We start from the raw sequence: 18190 nt of genomic DNA on the forward strand, positions 1-18190 counted from the left end.
TTGCAGTAAGACCTTCATGTGATACTGTGAATGGGTATATTAATGCTAAGAAATGGTTTCCTATAATTACACTTTCTCTAATGTCTTTTACTAATAAAAATGAAGTATGATAACAAATTTCATTTTTACATACCTTTGCATCAGGTAATTTATAAGTAACACCTAATCTAGAACCATTGGCTCCACTTAATCTTTCAAGGATTTTTTCGTAATATTTAGTGGGTATTAATCCTTCTTGGATACAATTAGAGTTTGCACCAGAATCAAATAATGCAATAAACTCAAATTTTTTATTTTTAATAATTATAGTTATTGGGCAGTACCATTTGCATACAATTAATTTATTTAACAAAAATAAATAAGATTCTTTTTCTTTTATATCATTATTATTACTACTACTTTCTAACTTATGTTGTTGTTCTAATATACTTTTTCCTTTTAATTCTAAATACTTAACATCTAATTATAAATCTTTTTGTTTTAATAATTGAATTTCTTGTTTTATAGAAGTAATTTCATTCTGCAAGTCTTTAATAGTAATTGGTGGGGTAATAGTGGGTTTAAATCTATTCATTATTTCTTTAAATTCTACTTTATGAACTATTTCATGTTCTATTTGTTCTTTTTCTATAATTCCTTGTATCTGAATCATAAATTCTTCCTTTTGATCTGAATCAGGTATTTTTCTTAATATTTCTATAAGAGTACTAGTTTGATATGTAGTAATCATATTAATTCCCTTAATACAATCATTACAATTACATAATTCTGGGCCTAAACAATAATTTTCTTCTGATTCTGATTTTTCTGATATATTATTAACATATTCTTCTTCATAAGATGATTCTTCCGAAGAACTAGAGGATTCATCAATCAACATAGTTCCTTCTAAGATATTAATAATACTTTCTTTTAAATCTTTTTGTATTTCTAATTTACTAATTTCATTAATTTTTTGTTTTACTCTACAATTTTGTTTGCATAATGTCCTAGTCTTCCACATGTAAAACATTTAATTTCTTGTTTATTAAAGACTTTTTTATTAGTTCTTTTAATTTTTTGTGTTTTCTTTATTGGTTCTTTTGGGGCGTAATTATTATTATAATTCTTTTTTTCTTATAATGTCTAAATGTTTGTTTTGGATATCTTTTTTTTATGTTTTTTCTAGGAGCTTTAATTGTCTCTATTCCGAATTATTCACAAAATGATCCTAATTCCTACTTTGCACTACTTCTTATCTAATTTTATTATGTATTTTAAAATCTGTGCATATTCCTATTCCGGTTTCCACTACGAAATTCGATATTTGTCATAAGGTTAATGTTCCATAAGGAATTATTCCATTAACTTTTGATTTAATATTCATTTTAACTTTTTCACTAAATAATTTAGGTAATCCTACTAGATTATTAATATTATTATTAATATTATTATTATTATTATTATTATTATTATCATGATTATTATTATTATTATTATTATTATTATTATTATTCATGATTATTATTATTATTATTATTATTATTAACCCTCCAGCCTTTGTAGTTTGGCAGCCCTATTAACCTCCAATTTTTGAGGTCTGCTGCCTTTTTTTGGCTGTAGGGGTGGTTTATTTATTTGGACCTACAAAAATGAGGTAAAATGTTAGTTTATTGAATCTGAAAAAATAAAAAACCTTAGGCAATAAATGTGACAAACCTTTTCGGGAGATGTAACTGATTTGTCCTTGGGAATCTTTTTTTCGAGGGCAACAAGGTGTGTGGGCCATGCCACGTAACTGCCAATAGCGTCGCTTAAGAACTTCATATCTCCATCGTTGTCCGGTATGGGCAACGGTGCAGTTGGTTCGAAAGCAACCGTAGGCGATACTTTGACATGGCCCGCGGGGATCGGAATATTGTGCAATACTTCTCCCGAAGTATTGTGCAATATTCCTTTTCCCACCTTCCGTTGAGTCGGCGAGGACAAGTATAGGACACATGTAGTGACACCCTACATCAATAGTTAAAACATAAGTACAGTTAATATATAAGTTTGTTTAATACATAAGTAATTACATAAGCAAGTAAGTAGTAAGTAATTAATTACCTCGGGAATACTCTTCAAACCGACGTTGCAACTCCCGGTTTCACTCTCCATTTGTATTTCAGGTTGGAGCTGAACCGGAAGTTGCTTGTCTTTATTCGTATTCACCAAGAGTGCCACTTGCTCCGATAAGATTCTGAGCTTCTCTAATACTTCCTCGTTGGAAGGTTTTTGGCGCTTCTCTTGAGGAAAAAAGCTTTTGGGAGTTACGCCAAATCCTTTCCCCCTCACTCGACCGGAATACTCAGGGACATTAAACACTTTCCCAAGAATGTCCCTGCACGTATCCTTGTTGCCCTCTTGAGTTTCAGAACTTTGTTCAATAGTTTCCTAAAATACATGTAACATTAAAAAGATAAGTTCAATAGCATTTTTAAAATACAATATTAAAAAATATTAAAGTGATAATATACTTACACAAAGTTCTACAACTTTCTTGACATTTTCATTATCAACCACTCCTTCTTTGTTAACACGCGCTTCCTTCCATAAGATATGACGACCCAAGGGTTGATCGGCTTGGGTGTCTTTTCTCTATTCGTTAAAATCATAAACAAAATAATACAAATTAGTTACACACTATAGTTTATAATACAAATTACAAGTGATGTTTAATTACTTACAATTTTTTGTTCAAGGCGTGCATATCCCATACGTGATTTCTTGTATGGGTGTTTTGGGTTGCTTGCCCGTTCGCGATTTGCCTTACTAATATTCTATATAAAAAAAAAATAGCAATTGTGTAAAAATTTAAAATACGCTACGAATATGAATAATAAAACACAAATGCTAATAAATTAATCACTTACGACAAACGCCGGGTCAGAACGTTTGGAAACAAATGCACTCCATTCATCCTTTGATATATAATGTTGATATATCTTTGGAGGTTCAGCATTTGTGTTTCCTTCTCTATCTTTTAGATAGAAATTTGAGAGATGGGATCTAAATCCACGATGGATTTTCCCAGCAACTCTCAAAACATATGACTTTCGTTCCTCATCAAGAACAAAAGTGGTCTGCAATGAAAACAATTATAAGTAATGTATTTTACAGAAAAAAAATTATAAATGACAAAAGAGTAGATCAAAATATTTACTTGAATGTCATTCCAGATGATATCTTTGGCATCCTTCAACGCCTTATCTCTCCAGTTGTCTATTGTTATTGGGACATTTTGACGAACAACAGCCCCAATGTAGCTTACAAACATGGAGCTGTTGGGGTCAACTGGCTGACCACTCTCGTTCCAGCCAACCTAATAAACTCATATAGTAAGTACATGCCCTAAACCCTAAAAAAAGATAAAAAAACACACAGCAAACAGAGTATATATAGTATACCTCAAATTTAATGCCACTGCTCCGTGCTTTAATCACCCTTTGCATGATAGTTGCACCACGTTTGACTTCTTTTTCGTAAGTCTTAGAGGTGCCAACTTCTTCATTTTGAACTTCTAAATCTTTGTTTGTATCCATTTAACTACAACAAGTTCAACATGCACTTTAGTATAACATCAACAAGCTCAACATGGATCATGCATTATTATAAACAAACTCAACATGTATCAGTATATCTTAAAAAAGCTCAACATGCATTCTAATGATTACAAAAATTTAATAACATCAATACCTGAATAATGATGGTTCGAAGAAAGACGAAATGCAAAGAAAAGAGGGTTTGCAGAAAGTTCACAGAAATATGGTTCACAGAAATACGGTTTGAAGAAATACGTAATGAGGGTTACGTATTTCAATGAAAATATATTGTGTGAAATGGGAGAGATGATCTTGGATGGAAATAAGGTTCGAAATGAAGGAGATGATCGTGGAAATAAGGTTCGTAAAGGACGGGATGATAGGGTTTGCAAAAGAAGAGAAGAAATGAAGGTTGAGATGAAGGTTACGTAATGAAGAGGAAACTGAAGAGGTAACTGTTATATATACGTAACACTTTTACAGCGCTTTTTATAAGCCTTTTACAGCGCTTATTTTGTAAAGCGCTCTAAAAGGCTTCTTTAGTTAAATTTTTAAAAGGCTCTTTTACAGCGCTTTTTTCAAATAAGCGCTGTAAAAGACCTCCGTGTGTTATTATGTTATTTGAATGCCTTTTACAGCGCTTTTTTCAAATAAGCGCTGTAAAAGACCTCCGTGTGTTATTATGTTATTTGAATGCCTTTTACAGCGCTTTTTTCAAATAAGCGCTGTAAAAGACCTCCGTGTGTTATTATGTTATATGAATGCCTTTTACAGCGCTTTCACACATAAGCGCTCTAAAAGGCTTCTTTAGTTAAATTTTTAAAAGGCTCTTTTACAGCGCTTTTTTCAAATAAGCGCTGTAAAAGACCTCCGTGTGTTATTATGTTATATGAATGCCTTTTACAGCGCTTTCACACATAAGCGCTCTAAAAGGCTTCTTTAGTTAAATTTTTAAAAGGCTCTTTTACAGCGCTTTTTTCAAATAAGCGCTGTAAAAGACCTCCGTGTGTTATTATGTTATTTGAATGCCTTTTACAGCGCTTTTACACATAAGCGCTCTAAAATGTCTCTTTATGTTAATTTTAAGAGGCTCTTTTACAGCGCTTTTCCCAAATAAGCGCTGTAAAAGACCTCCGTGTGTTATTATGTTATATGAATGTTTTTTAAAGCCTTTTACAGCGCTTTTCCACATAAGCGCTCTAAAATGTCTCTTTATGTTAATTTTAAAAGGCTCTTTTACAGCGCTTTTTCCAAATAAGCGCTGTAAAAGGCCTTATTGTTTTTGTGTTTTGTTATGTTATGTTATTTTTTAAACAAGCTCAACATGCATGCAAAACCCACATAGTAGTAACTGGTCACCACAAAAATCCCTTCCTCTTCACCAAACTCTTCTCCTTTTATGCATCTTCTTCACAAACATCAAAGCTTACTCTTTCACAATTCAATCTCCACCTCAACACCCTTTTTATCTCTTTACATTCTCTTTCCTTCTTAAATCGAAACTTAATTGGTATTCAGGATCATTGCCATGTTGCGAAAAATGGGTTTGTGTCTGGTGTTTTTGGGGATTCCCATGATGCGTACAAGGTGTTTGAAGAAATGGGTTTGTGTCTGATGTTTTTTGGATTCCCATGATGCGTACAAGGTGTTTGAAGAAATGGGTTTGTGTCTGATGTTTTTTGGATTCCCATGATGCGTACAAGGTGTTTGAAGAAATTAGGTGTCTGATGAATATTATTTTTAAAGCTTTTTTACAGCGCTTTGTCAAATAAGCGCTGTAAAATGTCTTTTTTACTCACTTTCAAAAGAGTCGTTTACAGCGCTTTGTGTGAAAAGCGCTGTAAAAGGTATAAAACACTCATTATTTTATTTTTAAAAGGATCTTTTACAGCGCTTTTTAAGATAAGCGCTGTAAAATGTCTCTTTATTTTATTTTTGTGTTTGGTTTATTTGGGTTGGGATGACATTAAAAACATTTTTATCATTGTTTATTGGATTAAAAATATTGTTATCATTGTCTTTATCACAATACTTTAGGAGATGATGAATTATTAGAAATGAGTATTCTGAAGAATCTATATATATATATGCACTGAGCAAAAGAGAATCTCTCTATTCAGTTCAGTTCAGTTCATGTAAATTACTAATTTATATTCAGTTCAGTTCATGTAAATCAAGCTAAATATAAAACACTCATTGTTACATGAACTTGGTATAAAACACTCAAATCAAGCTAAATATAAGCAGAAAATAAATTAATCAGAAAATAAATTAATCAGAACTTAGTATAAAACACTCAATTCAGATTACATGCATATTTACAATAACACAGTTCAGATTACATGCATAGCTTATATAAAACAATTAAACATATATATACATTAAGATGCCCTTCTTCTTTTCCTGGTGACATTCACATTTGTTTGTCCATTTACAATACGAAACGATGGATTAATCCAAATTCCCTCATCATGATCATCTCTAAGATATAAACCATCATCAGTTGAATCAATTTCATGTGGTTGTTGTGATGTTGCAAATAAAAGATCATTACCAACATCTTCATCATTATTGTTATCATCACTTATTTTATTGGTCGATAGGACAACAGACCATTTATCATTAGAAGGATCAGTGACATAAAACACTTGTTGAGCTTGCGACGCTAAAATAAAAGGCTCGTCTTTGTATCCCACCCTATTAAAATCGACAAGCAAGAATCCTGACTCATCAATCCGAACGCCATTATTATTATCGACCCACTTGCAACCAAATATGGGAACACGAAACATTGTGTAGTCTAACTCCCATATGCGCTCGATAACCCCAAAATATGATAGATTTGCATATATTGGGTTTTTGTCTTTTGCACTTGAGACATGCATCGCTTCAGCTACGAGAGTGACTCCACTATTTTGCATAGTGGTCTGATCATCTTGTTCTTTGGTATAAAATGTGTAGCCGTTAATAACATAACCAGTGTAAGAAAAGACATGTAAGCTCGGACCATTTGCTAGCCACCTCAATCTATTTGAAATTGATCCGGGGTCTATATCAAATTTTGACATTATGTGATTTTTTAACCATGTTACAAAACTTCGATTGTGCTCTCGAGTTATCCAATTTTGATTCCTATTCATGTTCAAACGAGATAACTGATCAATGTGTATTGTAACATACGGTTGAACCTCATCATCATTGTGCAGAACATACAATTGTGCCTGCTCCCATTCTGTCCTTGATATAGTCAGTAGTCTCCTTCCAGTTATCCCTTCTCCTGATAGTCTTCCCGAATGACGAGACATGGGAAGCCCTATGGATTCAACATTGGACAGATATTCAGTACAAAATTCAGCAGCCTCTTCAACAATGTATCGTTCAGCAATACAACCTTCTGGTCGACTTCTACTTTTTACGTACCCTTTTAATATTTTCATATATCGTTCTATCGGATACATCCATCTCATATAAGCTGGCCCACAAAGTTGTGTCTCCTTAACCAGATGAACAGTAAGGTGAACCATTATATCAAAAAACGATGGTGGGAAATACATTTCAAGCTCACACAAAGTAACAACAATTTCCCTCTGCAATGTCGGTAATTTCTGAGGGTCGATCACTTTACTACAAATTTCCCTGAAGAAGAAACATAATCTAGTTAAGGCTAGTCGAACTTTTTCAGGTAAAATGGAACGTATACCTATTGGTAGCAAATGCTCCATTATAATATGACAATCATGGGTCTTCAAACCTTTTAACTTGAGGTCTTTCATACAAACCAAATTTTTAATGTTCGAAGAGTATCCTTCTGGAACTTTAACTTCGTGTAGAAATTTACATAAAACAATTTTTTCCTTTCTAGATAGAGTATGAGCGGCTGGAGGTAGATATGTGCGATTTCCTTTCTTTACTGGAGCCAGTTCATTTCTTATTCCCATATCGACCAAGTCCAATCTTGCATTGACGCCATCTTTAGACTTTCCTGGAACATTGAGTAACGTACCAATAACACTTTCAAATACATTTTTCTCAATATGCATCACATCGAGGAAATGTCTTACATACAATGACTTCCAATATGGCAATTCAAAGAAAATTGACTTTTTCTTCCACCCAGTTTTCACCAGCTCTCCCGCAAAAGGTTTGCCAAATTTATTGGTCAAACCTTGTACTTTTTCAAGTATTTGATATCCAGTCGGTGCTAAAGGAGCTTTACCTTCCTCTGATTTTCCATTGAATGCATTTCTCCACCCACGATACTGATGACTATAAGGTAAAAATCTACGATGTCCAAGAAACACATTCTTCTTACAATGTTTCAACCGCATCCAATTTGTACTCTCTTCACATATAGGACATGCACACTGACCTTTAATGCTATATCCTGATAAATTACCATATGCTGGAAAATCATTAATTGTGCCGAACAACATAGCCCTCAAATTGAAACATTCTTTCTTATACCCATCATAAACTTCCACACCTGTCTCCCACATACTTTTTAAATTTTCGATTAGAGGAGTCAAGTATACGTCGATATCATTCCCCGGTTGTTTGGGTCCAGAAATTAACAGAGACAACATCATAAACTTACGCTTCATACATAACCATGGAGGTAGGTTATATATTACCAAAATCACAGGCCACGTGCTATGTGAGATGCTTTGAAGACCATGTGGATTCATTCCATCAGTAGAAAGTGCAAGTCTTAGATTTCTTGACTCTATCCCGAATTCAGGATACTCGTGATCAATTTTTGCCCATTGTGGGGAATCTGCAGGGTGTCGAAACATTCCATCTCTAATTCTTTCATCTGCATGCCATGTCAAGTGTTTTGAATCTTCTTCACTGCGATACATGCGCCTAAATCTTGGTATTATAGGAAAATACCACACGACTTTTGCTGGAGTAGATTCTTTCTTCTTATATCGAGAGACATTGCATTTCGGACACGCCTTAAGTAGTTCATATTCGTTTCGAAATAAAATGCAATCGTTAGGACACGCATGAATCCTTTCGTAACTCATTCCAATAGAACACAAAATCCGTTTAGCCTCGTAGGTTCGACTGGGAAGTTCATTATCATCTGGCAACATATCTTTTATGAGTGTTAATAATTCTGTAAAGCTTTTATCAGACCATCCATTACTCGCTTTTAAGTTGTACAACTTTAATATCGCTGACAGTCTTGTGAATTTAGTACAACCATTATATAATTCTTTCTCTGCATCACTCAACAAACTTTCAAACATTTTAGGACAATCTCGAAGATCTTCTTCAACTGCTTTTGCAATCTCATCAACTCGGTCCGGCTCATATGTATCTGTATCGAAATCAGTTGAAGCATATGTAGAACTATTCTCAAAATTAATGTTTCCTTTTTTTTTCTCACCATGTCTTATCCAACATGTGTAGCTTTGATCAATTCCATTACATACTAGATGTCCTTCTAATTCATCTTCTCTAACACGTTTTCCAAAACAACATTTTAAACAAGGACAAACTACTCTATTTGGATCTTTTGCATTCTTCACTGCAAACTCAACAAACTCCTTCACTCCAATTTCATACTCTTTTGACAATCGATTGGCTGAAATCCATTTCCTATCCATATTATACCACCTATATAAATGCAGTAACAAAAATAATAAGCTTTCAAAACATATCAACAAGTTTCAAAAAGAAACCAATATCAACTAAAAATTTCAAAACAGAACAGATCATGTGGTATGAGTTTTTGACAATTTTTGACAATTTCAAAACAGAACAGATCATGTGGTATGAGTTTTTGACAATTTTTGACAATTTCAAAACAGAACAGATCATGTGTAAAAAATACCTTAGACAACGTAGATGGCCGCACAGTACGTAGAGGATATTAGGGTTCGCAACGTATATAATTATTTGAAAGATGTATTTTACAGCGCTTGTGAAAAACGCGCTGTAATAGGTAGTTAAATTCAATGAAAGCGCATGTGTTTTACAGCGCTTGTGAAAAACGCGCTGTAATAGGTAGTTAAATTCAATGAAAGCGCATGTGTTTTACAGCGCTTGTGAAAAAAGCGCTGTAACTGATTCGCGAAAGCGCTTCCGTTTACAGCGCTTTTTTGACAAGCGCTGTAAAATCCTTATAACGTGATGCGCAAACGTTATATGACCTACTACAGCGCTTGTTTTACAGCGCTTTACATAAAAAGCGCTGTAATAGGTTCCGTTATTTTTAAAATATAATTACAACAGCGCTTGTGTTTAGAAAGCGCTGTAAAATGGGCGCTGTTAAATGTCATTTCTGGCGTAGTGATTATTAATATTATTATTATTATTATTACTATTATTATTATTATTATTATTATTATTATTATTATTATTATTATTATTATTATTATTGATGAAATTAAATTATATGTAGTTTAGTGTATGCCTAGATGATTTCTCATTTATAGTTATCACCATAGAATTACTCGTTTGAATGTCAAGTTGGTTTTCAAAATGTCAAGAATTACTCGTTTGAAAATGTCAAGACCAAATGGGTACTTAAAAATCTATTAATATCAAATGCAGGTTGGTTTTTAAAATGTCAAGAAAAAACCATGATACTTGGGCAGTGGCTGTTCAAGACATATGACATGAGATAAACAATGTTTTCTTTCCTTTGTCAAGAAATATGAATGATTTGTAACTTTTGGGAATAATGATCATACAAAAATCAAAGGTAAAGAAAACTCTACAAAAATTGCCGATGTTCAATACATTTAAGGTTTAAAACATAATTTTATATGCATTAGTCAATTTTGTGACAATGGTTTTGAGGTTATCTTTAAAACAAATATATGTGAAGTCAAGCAGACGTTTTTTGGAAAAATTATTTTCTCTTGGTTCAAGAAAGAAAAATCTATATGTTTTATATTTTGAAGAATTATCTACTAAATCATACTTTATGTCCATAAACAAAGATAAGTAGATATGACACAAACGAATTAAGCATGTTAGCATGAAAACAATTTCAAAATTATCCAAACTTGATATTGGTAGAGGTCTCTACTAAAAATAAGTTTTGATAAAGATAGGGTATGTGAAGCTTGTGCTAACGAAAAACAAGTCAAGAGTAGTTTTCATTCAAAAGATTTTGTTTCAACTCAAAAACCTATTGAATTACTTCATATTGATCTTTTTGGTCATATCAAAACTACTAGTTTAGGAGGAATGAGATATGTCTTTGTTTTTATTGATGATTTCTCACGTTATACATGTGTACTTTTCTTAAAATAAAAAGATGGCTCATTTGATGCTTTTCAAACATTTTGTAAAAAAGTTCAAAATGAAAAAGACTTTAACATAATTTCTGTAAGAAGTGATCATGGAGGAGAATTCATAAATGCATCTTTCAAATGATTTTTTATTTATTTTTATTTTTATGAAAATGGCATTTCTTATAACCTCTTTTGCGCAAGAACTCCTAAACAAAATGGAGTTGTTGGTAGAAAGAATATAACATTACAAGAAATGGCAAGAACAATCTTGGAAGAATCAAATGTAGAGAAATATTTTTGTGGTGAAGCAATCGACACTTCTTGTTACATTTTAAATTATGTATCAATAAGAATTTTTTTTTTAACAAAACATCTTTTGAATTATGGAAAAAGAGAAAGCAAAACATCTCATACTTTCATATTTTTGGTTGCTATTGTTATATCTTAAATAACAAAGACAATCAAGGAAAGTTTGATTTTAAATTAGACAAAATCATTTTCTTAGGTTATTCCACTAATTCCAAAGGTTACCACATATTTAATCTAAGAACAAAAACTGTGGAGGTAAGTATGCATGTACTATTTTATGAATGTGACGATCTTGATATACAAAAGATAGATGATGAAGAAGAAGATCAATTTGAGCTACAGTAACAGATCATTACTCATACACACAAGATTGATCATTAATCTCCATTTCAAACTCCTCAAAGAAGTTGGAAAACCATAGAAGATTATCCACAAAATCAAATCATATGAAATACATCTGATGTCATTAGAAAAAGAATGTCCTTTAAAGATGACAACAACAAGGCAATGATCGCTCAAATGGAACCAAAGTCAATCAAAGAAGCCATAGTTGATAACTCATGGGTTGTAGCAATGCAAGAAGAATTTCTCCAATTTGAAAAGGATCAAGTCTGGACTCGTGTCCCAAATCAACAAAATCAAACAATTATTGGCACAAGATGGATATTTAGATACAAACTGGATGAAGTAGGAAAAGTAATAAGGAATAAAGAAAGATTGTTGGCTCAAGGGTATAACCAACAAGAAGGTATTGATTATGATGAAACTTTTGCTCTAGTTGCTAGGTTAGAAGGTATCAGGATCCTTCTTGCATATGTATCTCATAAACTTATTAAACTTTTCTAAATTGATGTTAAAAGTGCCTTTTTAAATGGTTTTGTAAATGAACAAGTATATGTTAATCAACCTCTTATTTTTGAAGATTAAAAAACAAACCAAACCATGTCTTCAAACTTACTAAAGCTATGTATGGACTAAAACAAGCCCCTAGAGTCTGGTATAAAATAATAAGTTCATTTTAATCAAAAATGATTTTTCCAGAGGCAAAATTGATACTACACTTTTTAAAAAATTTGATAAAAATGATTTGTTAATTGTTCAAGTATATGTTGACGATATCATATTTGGATCAACATATGAAAAAATGTGTGAGGAGTTTTCAAATCTCATGCAAAGTGAATTTGAAATGAGCGTGATGGGATAATTAAGATATTTTCTTGGCTTAAAAATCAAACAATATGAAGATAGAATCTTTATATGTCAAGAAAAATATACCAAAGATCTTTTAAAGAAATACAAAATGAATGAAGCAAAAAAATGACAACTCCCATGCATCCATCCTCTCGTTTGGACAAAGAAGAACAAGGAAAATTCATTTATGAAAAGGAGTACAGAGGAATAACAGGTTCATTGTTATAATTAACTACAAGTAGGCCAAATATTATTTTTGTAGTAGAATTATGTGTGAGATTTTAATCTTTGCCTAAAGAATCTCATTTATCTACTGTAAAAATAATTTTTCGTTATCTTATTGGTACCACTAATCTTGGCCTTTGTTATAGCAAAGGAACTCATTTTGATCTTGGAGCCTACTGTGATGCTGATTTTGTTGGGGATAAAATTAAAAGAAACACAAGTGGTGCATGTCAATATCTTGGAGAAGATCTGATAAGTTGGTCATGTAGAAAGAAAAACACAATTTCCTTATCAACAACTGAGGCTGAATATGTCTCAATTGCAAATTGTTGCTCTCAAGTCTTGTGGATCAAAAATCAACTTGAAGATTTCTATGTAAGTTATACAAATGTTCCAATTTATTGTCGTAATATGAGTGCAATAAATCTATCAAAAAACTTCATTCAACATTCAAGATCAAAACACATTGAAGTAAAACACCATTTTATTAGAGATCATGTTAATAAAAAAGAAGTTAAATTAATCCTTGTTGACACCAAAAATCAACTTGCTGACATATTTACTAATCCTCTAGTTGAAGATAATTTTCCTTTGCGAAGCATGACCAGATCGTTCTGACCATTATGAAAAATGTTCTCCATTCTCTCTTCTTCACACCAGTCTTCGTGTCAATCCAAGTAAAGTTTAAAAGTTTCAAAATTTTCTAATTTGCACAAAAAAAGTAAAGGCTTTTTCCTTCATTTAAAAAACGAATACCATAGCCTTATCGTAAACTACTCTTCTCCTTCCCAATATCCCTTGTCACTTCCCAACCACCTACTCCTTTATACCCGTGTGTGTCACTCTCTCCCTCATCTCTTCCTTAAGATCTGCTTCTCCTTCTAACTATCGCTCATCATCTCCTATAACTAGTCCACCTCTTATTTCACTCGCCTATCTCACCAATGTACTCCATCCTCTATTCCAATGTATTCTTCCAAATACTAGTCAAACTCCACCATGTGTCCAAAAAAAACCTGAAAAAACCGATTTGAGTTGACCGAGTCTTTGTGTTTGATAATCTTCAATTTGAAGGAATATCAATCAAATAAAACACTAATGCATTTGGATGGTCAGAGTTCCAGGAAATCTCAGACTCTTTCAATCTAGAAGTCATTCATCCATTTTACTACAAAGCTCAAGCCTTTCTTGACAAAGCTTTGTTTGTCTCCACTTTAAAAGGGGTTGAAATATGAATCATTCCTGCAAATTTAGCTGAAATCCTGCATCTACCCACTGAAGGGCCAATGTTCTTAGGAAAAGATTGGTACTTTGTCCTTAATGTCAACAAAGATACGATTTTTAATGAACTCTTCATTCTTGGCTCAACCAACTATGTGTCTGCAGATTTGAAACCCCTTCCAATTTTTTTTTACAATATCAACCCATATTCAATCCTTCCCCACTGTGGTAGTCACGAGTATGTCTCTGACAACGATACCCTAGTCATTTATCACATTTTCCATTTCCAAAAACTCAACCTTCCATGTATCATCATCCAAAACACGATCGCCTCCACCAATCAAGATTACAAAAGGAATACATAAAAAACAAAATGAACAAACATTTGATAAAAAAAATCCAATTCCTCTTATGTCGATTATAGACAAATATTGGAATATTACGAATCTAAATTCAGAGAATTCTTCCATATGACATGGTTCTCACCAAAATTTTCAAATACTTCAACGTCCCTCTCAAAAATGAGTAATCAATCATCAAAATTTCCAAATTCTCTTCCCAAAACATCTCCCTTATGAAGAAAGATTCATCGATCCACCAACTCTGTACTTGCCTCAAGATTAATCTCCCCTAAAGCATCTCCCACATGAAGAAAGATTTATCTCCCCTCAAAAATATTTATCTTCCTTGTTTGACATGAACAAATACCTTGCTTTTCCAAATATGGATCTTTATGGTTCCTCTATTCCTCAAGCCCAATCCTTGTCCAACATTTTCCCTACTATTTGCTTAACGTTTGCCACATTGTCTTCCTTTTGCACTTATCCAATAACTACAGTTGTTCCTATCCCGGACAGACTTATCCAATTCTCAGCATGTGAATGAAAACCCTCGTTCTACAAAACACTCCAAAAATTAGAGAAAGACATTTCAAAAACATACAAGGGTATTCCCAGGAGTTTTACAACCCTTCAAGCTATCATTGATAGGTAAGTCCGTCAAGATAGAGAGAATACAATCAAAGCAAATTTGTCTTAACTAAATTGGAAATCAATGACAAGATTAGTCTGAGCAAATCAAGATCATTCAGGTGTATAACATATCATTTTGGCTCACCAGAATATCAGTCTGGGCAAACCAAGATCATTCTGGTCTATAACAGTATCATTTTGATCTATCAAGATCATTCTGAATAATTCGTTTTAAGGATAAAAATGAAATGAATCTTTTCCAAAAATCCATATCTTAAGTGAAACAAATATCAGGACAACTCAGAACAATGATCAAGCCCAAAAATTTAGCGAAAGCAACAAAGAAGCAAAACAACATCAAGAACAATAACCTAATCAATCTTCATATTGATGGGCTTTGAACAAGTACATCTAGGAGAGTGACTAAACTGGAAATTAATGACAAGATTAGTCTTGGCAAATCAAGATCATTCTGGCTTATAAGAATATTAGTCTGGACAAACTAGTATCATTCATGTCTATCAAGATCATTCTAGATAAGTTATTTTAAGGATAAAAATGAAATGAATCACTTTCCAATATCCAAATCTTAAGTGAAACAAATATCAAGGCAACTTAGGAAAATGATCAAGCCCAAAATTTTAGCTAAAGACCCAAAGAAGCAAAACAACATCAAGAACAATAACCAGATCAATCTCGAGATTAATGGGCTATGAACAAGTACAACTATGACAACAAGGATGAAAAAGACCCCGTTGTTACACCTTTTGTAGAAAGCCCAACATGCGTGCAAGACATAAAACTAACACCAAACAACTACATAAAATCTTAGTCATGATATTCATTCAAACACAAAACCTAGAACATTCTGGTTGCAAAGGAATATCGTTTTGGATAAAATATAAAACATGTCTATTTATTATAAATCTGAAAAACTATCACTCTTAAGGATCAAACGACTATAATGAGCTGTGTCTAACCTTCATCATGAATATAAAAACAAAATCAAAATAAAGACAATAGCAAGATTTTTCCGTGAAATCAATTCATCACTTAAAAAATCATACTCGAGAAATAAAAAATCTTCAATTAAGCAAAATCTCTAGTTTTCTTATAGTAGATTCAATGATCTTTTATTTAGTTATTTCTCGTAATCAATCGCAAACAAGTGTTGAGTAGATTTTGATCCTACAACCTTATTTCATAATTCTATTTGAAACTCAAGTCTATTTCTTAAAGATAGTTTGAGTGTATTGTAAAAATCCTTTTTGTGATTGAAATGTAACATGTAAAAAATTCTCTCTAGACTGAAAGGTAATTGTAAAAATCCTTTCAAGGTTTTAAGGTGAATGTTGTAACTGATCAAGAAAGATTGTGTGAAAGCAAGAACGTTCTTGTGTGAAACACATTAGTGTAAAAGATCACAAATTGTGAGGACTGTACGTAGTCCACCTTGTGTGAATCAAGATACATCATTGTGTGATTCTCTTATCGCTATAATTTATTATTTTTCACTCACTATCACTAATCACATTGAAATAATCTATTTAATTTATTTTTAACTATCGAAGAACGTTTTGGATTTTTTATAAGTAACTAAGATTGATCTTGAATTATAAATTAAAAGCAGGGATCAATATTTTCAAATGAGGATCACAATTCATACCTCTTTTCCTTGTGATTGATATTGCTACTTCACCTATTTCCCATACGAAGGAAAAAAAAAGGTTCAACCTCCTCGCCACCACCTTGGCCATGAGGACAAGGAGAATGCAGGGGAAACTCATAGTATTGGAACTCTACAAGGAGAATGGGGAAACTTACCAGTATGAAGAGTATTGAAACTGGAAAGCAAAAACAATCATGTATGTAGGAACAAGAACAAATGCAGAGGGAGACTCATAGAAGAACGAGAAAAATGCAAGAAACCCTCTAAAAAGTCAAAGTTTTGTATTTATATGAATGATTTCAAAGAAGAGAAACTAAAGAGACACATCAATCCAACAATTCTGGGGAAACTTGAAACAATACAACTATAGAGCACTGAAGGAGAAAAAATCCCGAGAACGTAAAAGGAGAAAACATTTCATCTATAATTTGAGCATCTACCTTAAATCGAGGAACACTAGTCCATTGCTACAAACTGAACTCATAAAATGAGTTCTAGAAGAACTGTATTTTTTATACTCATTATCTTAGTACAAAGATCATCTACAAGATCTTCAAAAGAAAACACATTCATTTATAGAACAAAGGGTTTCAAGAAGTTTCAACCATAAAAGAATCGTTTTGAAGCTTTAAAAACTCGTTGACAAAGGTCATCGGATACTATGCTCGATATCAAAGTCATTGCTCCATCATATAGGGGACACTGTTCCAGATTATCGCAACCCAACTCGTTAGAAATAACTTCGTGAAGCATAAACTTCTTACCCTTTAAGATCTTTACAAACCTACCTCCTCTTGATGGTCCTAATGATAACGAGTGGAAAAAAATATGAATAGGAAATCTCAGTGCATCAATCGTTGAGGATGGATATGTTATACTATCAGTGATAGGGGTAGACAACTGATAGGGGAGGAATATCATGCCCACTCCCGACCACTTGTACCATCAGATTAAGCGGGTGAATGTTTAAGTGGTTTGCTGGATTTGCAGGTCGTTTGTTACAATTTTGTTTCAAATGCAGTTTTGTTCACAAAATCTTCAATTACATACAAAAGTTCATTCAAAAATAATTACAAACCTTGGAAAAAATAAACTAAAAATCAACTTTAAGGAATACTCATTCCCCCTGTCTCAGTCTTCTTCTTCTTAAGAAAATGTCAAAACTTGAGTAGATCTGGAATACCTTCAACATATGAGATGTAAAGTTGCATTTTTTCTTCAATGCTGAAGCTCATATATGTTTTCTACTAAATAAAGTGCTTGCACGAAGAATAGAAAAGAAGCTAACATGCAATGGAACTAGACAAAAGTAGCGAAATAACTTGGTTTACGAGGGAAATTTTTCTAAACAGAGTTGGAGGGGGAGAGTTGTGATGTGTTTAAATTTGGATAAGTTTTTCTTTTTGTCAACAAAATGTGGAGAAAATGAATGAATATCTTGTGTGAAAATGGGTGACGATTGTGTGCGTCTCTAAAAATTTTACAATATTGCTACCCGCACCCCTCACATTACTATCCATACCCCTCAAATTTCTAAAAACACCAAAATACCCAAAATGCCCTTTGATATTTATAATATTTTTTTTAACTTCATTTCTCCATTCATCACCATTCTTAACATCTCATAACTCACATATCAAAAAATCACCATCCCTAACTCATAATCATTCAAAACTCACATCACTCACTCATAACCTACACCCCATCAGTTTTCTCATCACATTGTGGTTAAAGTGACCTAAAAAGGTATGTTTGTTGCTATGCTTTTGAGTTCGAACTTTATTTCTAAAT

The sequence above is a fragment of the Cicer arietinum genome, chromosome 2, assembly GCF_000331145.2.
Source record: "Cicer arietinum cultivar CDC Frontier isolate Library 1 chromosome 2, Cicar.CDCFrontier_v2.0, whole genome shotgun sequence".
In the NCBI taxonomy this organism is placed as follows: Eukaryota; Viridiplantae; Streptophyta; class Magnoliopsida; order Fabales; family Fabaceae; genus Cicer; species Cicer arietinum.